The sequence below is a fragment of the Limulus polyphemus genome, unplaced genomic scaffold (genome assembly GCF_000517525.1).
Source record: "Limulus polyphemus unplaced genomic scaffold, Limulus_polyphemus-2.1.2 Scaffold601, whole genome shotgun sequence".
NCBI classification, from domain to species: Eukaryota; Metazoa; Arthropoda; class Merostomata; order Xiphosura; family Limulidae; genus Limulus; species Limulus polyphemus.
Window position 1 is genome coordinate 89,332 of NW_013666211.1, and position 6,415 is coordinate 95,746.

Genomic DNA, 6,415 nt, shown 5'->3' on the forward strand with positions numbered 1-6,415 from the left:
TAAGACTAGCAACTTTCACATCTGCAACAAAGTTGCCTCATCAAGAGTCAGTGCTATGGCTGGACTCTTCTTGGAATCTTGATGCTTCGCCAGTTGACTTTTTTGATAATGAAAGAATTATAGAGGTCAAAATGCCCTTAAATGATGAAGCATCACAGAAGCATTTTTATATCAAAACATTAAATAATGATAGATATGAGCTGGTCAAGTTATATGTACAGGAATAAAGTGTAATGGTAGATGCATTGTTCAAGCAATTTTTTTTGTAGTGTAGACATTAAATTGTGGAAGTATCAAAATGAGTTTGACAACACACAATAAGAACTCGTACTTGTTGTGATGCTGTAACTACTTTGATGAAGTGAGACATCTTCTCGGTTGTATTAAATCGTATTCTATGGACTGCATGTAGTTTGATATCTAGTTGTTGCTCTACAACAGTTTGAATATAAATGTGGTTTATTAAGGGATCAATACCTCTTACAAACACTGAGAATAGAGTGGAGTTGCTACATCGAATGTTGCAAAAGACCCGTGGACTAGAGTTCCTGAGGCTGCATAGATAATTGTGTCACGGTTTAACAGTTGAAGAAATACTCCATCCTGTCATAGTATCCTGGTTTTAGTGTGATCGGTGGATGGATCAGGTTTGAATCGGCTAGTGATCTGGCAATGTGGGTAGTCAAGGGAGAAATCAGCAGAGGTGTTGGGGGCAGTCTACTAGTCAAAGAAGAGAGCATGGCGAAAGCACGTCTTCACTCTGTGGCAAAAAGGTTTTGAATCAATGAATGAATAAGAGTGATATTTATGTACGTTATCCTCATGCTTTTACCCTTTATGTGGCCTATCACCATGGATTTGCCCATACTACCAACATTGAACTTTTTATGGCACACTTTGCAACAAGCTTCATCACAACGTGCACCTAATGAGCCATTCCTTATACTTGTCCTTTAGAAGCCATGCATTGTTAAATATACATTTGCCTGGCATGTTTTACACAAGTACACATTCAAGTCAATACCAGAGAACAGAAAAAATGGATGATTAGCAGTTACATAACTGCTTAAGCGAGACTTGGACATTGATGGTTTCAGGCTCATTCAACCTTGTACAGCTGAAGTAATTCAAGTTGCTATTCACTTACGTGCATGCTTGTCACTAAGGTAAAACATGAATGGCTGGCTCACTCTGAATATCATCGCTGTTGGAAATTATACAATGTAATCATCAAGTAAACAAATTATGGAAAACACTGGTTTATATTACGGACAAGAGAAAAGTTTCATTTTCCATAATATTTTCAAAACCCTGGACGAAAATTCAGTTTTCCAAAACTTTCCAGGCCCTGGAAATTGCTTCCACAGTTTTTCAAAACTCATGTGAACCCGACTTGGGTGATCAGTCTTAATCAACTATGTGCATTTTATTCAATCCACATAATATCAGTCAGCTGAAGATGGAATTTAATAGTTTTCAAGATTGTATGCACAACATATTAGTTTTCTTCAATTGCCTGTCTCTAAAATGTAATTTTTAATAAACAATTTTTGATATATTTTCAAATTAAACTTTTTCTCATGCAAAAATATTTGTAACCATTTCCTTGAATCATTTTACAAACTTGTAGATATAATAGTTTTGAACACATGGGTCTTCTCAGGATGCCTGTACCCCTGTTCTATATGTAAAAACAATTTAAAGTACAATTAATTATCTTAAGCCAATCTTTCTTCCAAAACACCTTGAAGAATTAAAATAATGTGAAAAATTATATTTTAAGTCCAGTTGGGTCTTCTAATTTGCCACCATCATTTTATATAATTACTTAACTTTTTAGTTGCACAGAAAGTTACTTTTTATTATTTATGTTAATAAAATGTAAACAGGGGAACAAATGTATTTTTTTTATATTTCAGTTATACACAATAGGTGGAAGTGGATTCAGAAACTACAAACAATTTCAGTTTGCAAGAAAAGTATCAGTTGCTTAGAAACAATTAATGAACATTCTCTTTCATCTAATTAGTGTAACTGAAACAATCTAAAAGAACAAGAAAAAAAAAAAAGACAAATCAAATTTTCTTTTCCGTACTTTTTAATAAAAACTAGTGTAAAATGGAATAATAATGGTAATAAGTATTTTTACTTGTATATTATTTAACTTTGCTATATCTTTACAACAAAATCTTTGAAGTATAGTACAAGTTTGAAATAAACAGTTTTTCACTTTTCTGTAATTGAGTTCTTATTTTTAATGAATTGTCATCATTGTAAACTTTATCAATTTTTTTTTTTCTTTAGTTTAATGTTTATACTTCTCCTAACCTCTTTGTAAGAGAAAATAAAATAGTTTCCCCTTTACTAACTGATTCAGGAAATTCGGTGACTAAAAATTATGACATGTCTATCCTTATTTTTATTCGGCCAATTTTTGGATTAAATATAGCTGTTCATTCTCAGTTTTTTTTTTCCTGGTCAACACTGTGCTTGCATGTTTTCACTTAGTAAGTGCCATTCATAAAAACATCTGACTTTGACATCAACTGGAGTGAGAATAGATGCCACATTTGAACATCTGTAGTTTTTTTAAGAGGAGAAAACTGGAAGAAACAATGGTTGCAAATGTGTTGAGGATATATATAGTTTGACACAATTCAGATGAAGAATGCATTCTAGATCAAACAGATGTTGCAATTTCCCCAGATACAATCTGCAGAGATTTACTCTGCTTGAAATGTAAATATGCACTCAAGATTGTCCTCAAATTCAACAGAAGTATTGAATGTTACCTTCCAGGTACATTTGAAGGAGACAAAACCCAAATGGACATTTGTGCTCATTGTACTAGAGCTGAAAGAGACTAAAAACTACTTAGGAAATTCAGAGTTATTCTGTCAATCTTTGTTCATTAAGTGAGAAGACAGTTTCAAAACAAAACCCAACTGTGTGACTTTACGAGTTCAAATGTTACACATGTTAAACAAAAGCATCATTCCTAAAGTTTGATTTATTTTCGTTATTTTTCAAAATTTGCATCACCTCTGTGACTGAAATCCCATAACATGGTCCTCTTTTGTAACAGAATAACTTACACAACTATCATTTACATTGATTATTTTTGTCTGTCACTATTGGATCAAATCATGAAGCAATGACTGATGAATGGCCTCTCCTCTGGATTCTTCTGTTAAACACTACTAAGTCTAATTCACTAAACATGGAAATTACCCTTCTGCGACGCTAAAAAAAAATGTTTTATACCTACTTACATAACCATCCACACCTCATAGGGTAGGGTCAGTAAAGAGAAAATTTAAAGATAGTCTAATAGAGAAATACTGGAGTATAACATGATATCCATAGTTTATAAACAATATCAGAATAGCAATAAAGTTAAGGATCTTGAAATTTAACAATACTCTGTATCAACTTAACTTTCAAATTTTTCATGACTAATAAAAAAAGAGGTATGCTCATGGTTCTACAGGTGGAACAATGTCTTGAATTAAAAAGCTCTCGTCAAGAATGAAATCACCAGCAATATTATACACTGTTGGTTTGTCTGACACTGAGCTAAGAAAGATATCACTGATCAATGTGATAGTAGCATTTGAAGCAACTCCAAGAAGTGCTTTGTGTGTTCATTCCACTGTATAAAAAGTAGATGAGCTTTTGTTCATTCCTGAGACATGGAGTACATATTTTAATGAAAATTCAATCAATGACCATATTGTAATCACCAAGAAAATGATTTAGGCATACACAGAAAACTTGTATAGTTCTCCTGCATTAAACCTACACCTTTACAGAGAATATTTCTCATTCATCTGGGCAAGATTAAAATTAGAATAGTTTGTTTGAGCTTCTTTAGTTATAATAATCTGATCTTCTAGTAAAAGAAGATCTACCACAAGTCATAAAAATATATTTCCTTCTAATATTTTTACAAAACTAACAACTAAATTTAATATGTTTATTTGGAAGTCCACTTTTCATACATAAACTTTTGTTATCAATGAAAAAACTGAATGACTTCTTTCATACTCTTCTCTTTCCTCACATTTTTTAATTGGCATTTAGCACTTTCCAATTCAAACTATAGGGTAATATTTTTAGTTTAGTTAATTATCTAACTTTCCTCTTTCTCTAGCTGATTCTCTCTTTATTTCTCCTTTAGATTTTCTTTGGGCCATTATTCACTTGAAGAGATTATTGTATTTCTCTTAAATATTTCTGGACTTCACTCTTCAACACCATTCCTAAAATGACAACTACAAACTCAAGATCTAGAATTTGGTTCTCTATCATTCACCTCTCTTCAAAAGTCACTAAAATGAACAAAACTTACAATACTTAATTCATATTGACCTTGAAATTGTTTTTTCTCTCTCTCCACTTTGGCAAATCTTAGAGCTAAACAAGAAAGATATTTTCCGTGCTACACATTATTCCCGAAGTGAACAAAAACATGTACTAATTCTTTATCAGACCTCCTAAGTTTGAAAATAAAATGCTTTAGAAAAATTCTGAAGAACATGAAAATTAATATATTAAAAGATTTAAACAGATATGAAATGATACATTATCATTTAAAAAATTTGACTACGCTTAGTGTAATCAAACAAGTTAACTTAAAGTAATTTACATATCTCATCAATGTAACCAATCTTTTTTTTTTATGGATTCTTATTAAGTGAAAGAATTAGCAAGTACAACCAGACATTACACCTCATTTAATGTCTGTTCTCAATATCCATAACCTAATGAAATGACTTGATAAAACATGATGGTGGTAAATGTCATCTCAAAATTAATTTGGGCTGCATCTAGCAGTCGAATAAAGAAAACTAGTTTTAAAAAATCATTAATTATCCTATCATAGCCTTCTTAATCTGACAACCTCAAATTAAATGTCAAAATTTCTAAACTTAAAAAGGTAAGGCTGCAACCACTGTCATTGCTCCAGGTGCCTAGAGCTATCCACTGGCTCTTATCTAAAAATAACAACAAACAAATAGTAAGTGCCTTCATACAAAACAATGTGTTTTATGCTAATTTTTCTTTTGTTTTGCAGTAAATATCAGATTTCTAAATTAGTCTTTAATAAATTTAACAACTATAAATATACTTTTATTATTGAAAATGAAATTTATTAAAGTTTTTGGTACTTCAATATATCTAACACACAAATGTCATGGTAACAACTCCAATTTACAAAACAAAGCAATACAATCAATACTGTTTTGGGCTGGACCTTGATTTCAATACTTTATGTTAAAGTTGTGTTTAATAAGCCCTTAAAGTCAAATATATTTCATAAAAATATCAATGAATTTTCATAAACTTAAAATAAGACTCCAAACTCCTCACTTTCGAATAGTTGACTATTCATCTTCTTTGTTCTCCTGAAGAAGAATAGTCAACTATTCAAGAGTGTTCAAGTTTTGGGTCTTATTTTAAGTCTATTACACTTTATATGTGATCCTTTGTGATAACTCTTTTATCAAAAATAAATTTTCATAAATATACAAAGTATCACTTAATCTCAAACAGCCAAACATTTTTTTTTATTCACAATAAAGTAACAAAATGATAAATAACTTCTGAAAAATTTCCTTAAATTTTTAAACATTTGTTAACTTAGCATGCACAAATGTTACATACTATGTGGAACAGTTTTATTTTTTCATTTCATGTTTTTTTATTTATTTCATTTGAATTAAAAGTAGTTAAGTTTCTGGTGATAATTTTTTTACATCTTTTAAACATTTGTTTCAATAAAATGTCATTTTTGCTATTTATTCTAGCAAGAAAATAAGGGATCATAGTACTGCTAACCCTTCTACTGCCAACTTGGTAGTTTGCTACTCTTGTTAAAGATAACTACAGATACAAAATTGCTACTACATTTTAGCCTCAGAATGTTTTTTTAACAAAGAACCCCTTAGCTCAACAGCTTTTCTTAATAGCTGGAGCTCATCCTAGGAGAACTTAAATTTTGCGCAGAGATTTGTCATCACAGGCTATAATTCTATTAGAATTTCTAACATAGTATCAAGCACAATAAACTAAATACTGTACTTACCAGTGTATAAGATGACCCTGGATTTTTTCAGCAAATTGTTCAGTGTATTTCTTTGAGGTTCGGTGTATAGGATGGCCTCTATTGTCAAGCAAGTCTAGGATGTTACTTTTGTAAGGAAATTCTTTGAAATTATTTTTAAACTGTGCACTCTGGGGGTAATCAATACAACCACAACTGTGGTTTTTTTATGCTCTTCAAATGCTACAAAAAAGCTCAATGCAGCATAACTAAAGTTACAAACATGTAATAAACAACTTTACAAAGTATTCATCACAGTTGAACTCCTTTTCTATTACAAAAAATACTAAACCTTACGATATAATGATC

The 6,415-nt window shown here is 30.9% G+C and overlaps 1 long non-coding RNA gene across 1 annotated transcript; it reads right to left on the bottom strand.

Moving 5' to 3' along the window:
• Positions 1 to 3,118: 3,118 nt before the first annotated feature.
• Positions 3,119 to 6,415, bottom strand: LOC106459394. The gene is made up of 2 exons (XR_002610566.1): positions 6,089 to 6,415; positions 3,119 to 4,997 (listed from the first exon to the last, which is right to left on the bottom strand). It is a non-coding gene; the product is annotated as an uncharacterized LOC106459394 (long non-coding RNA).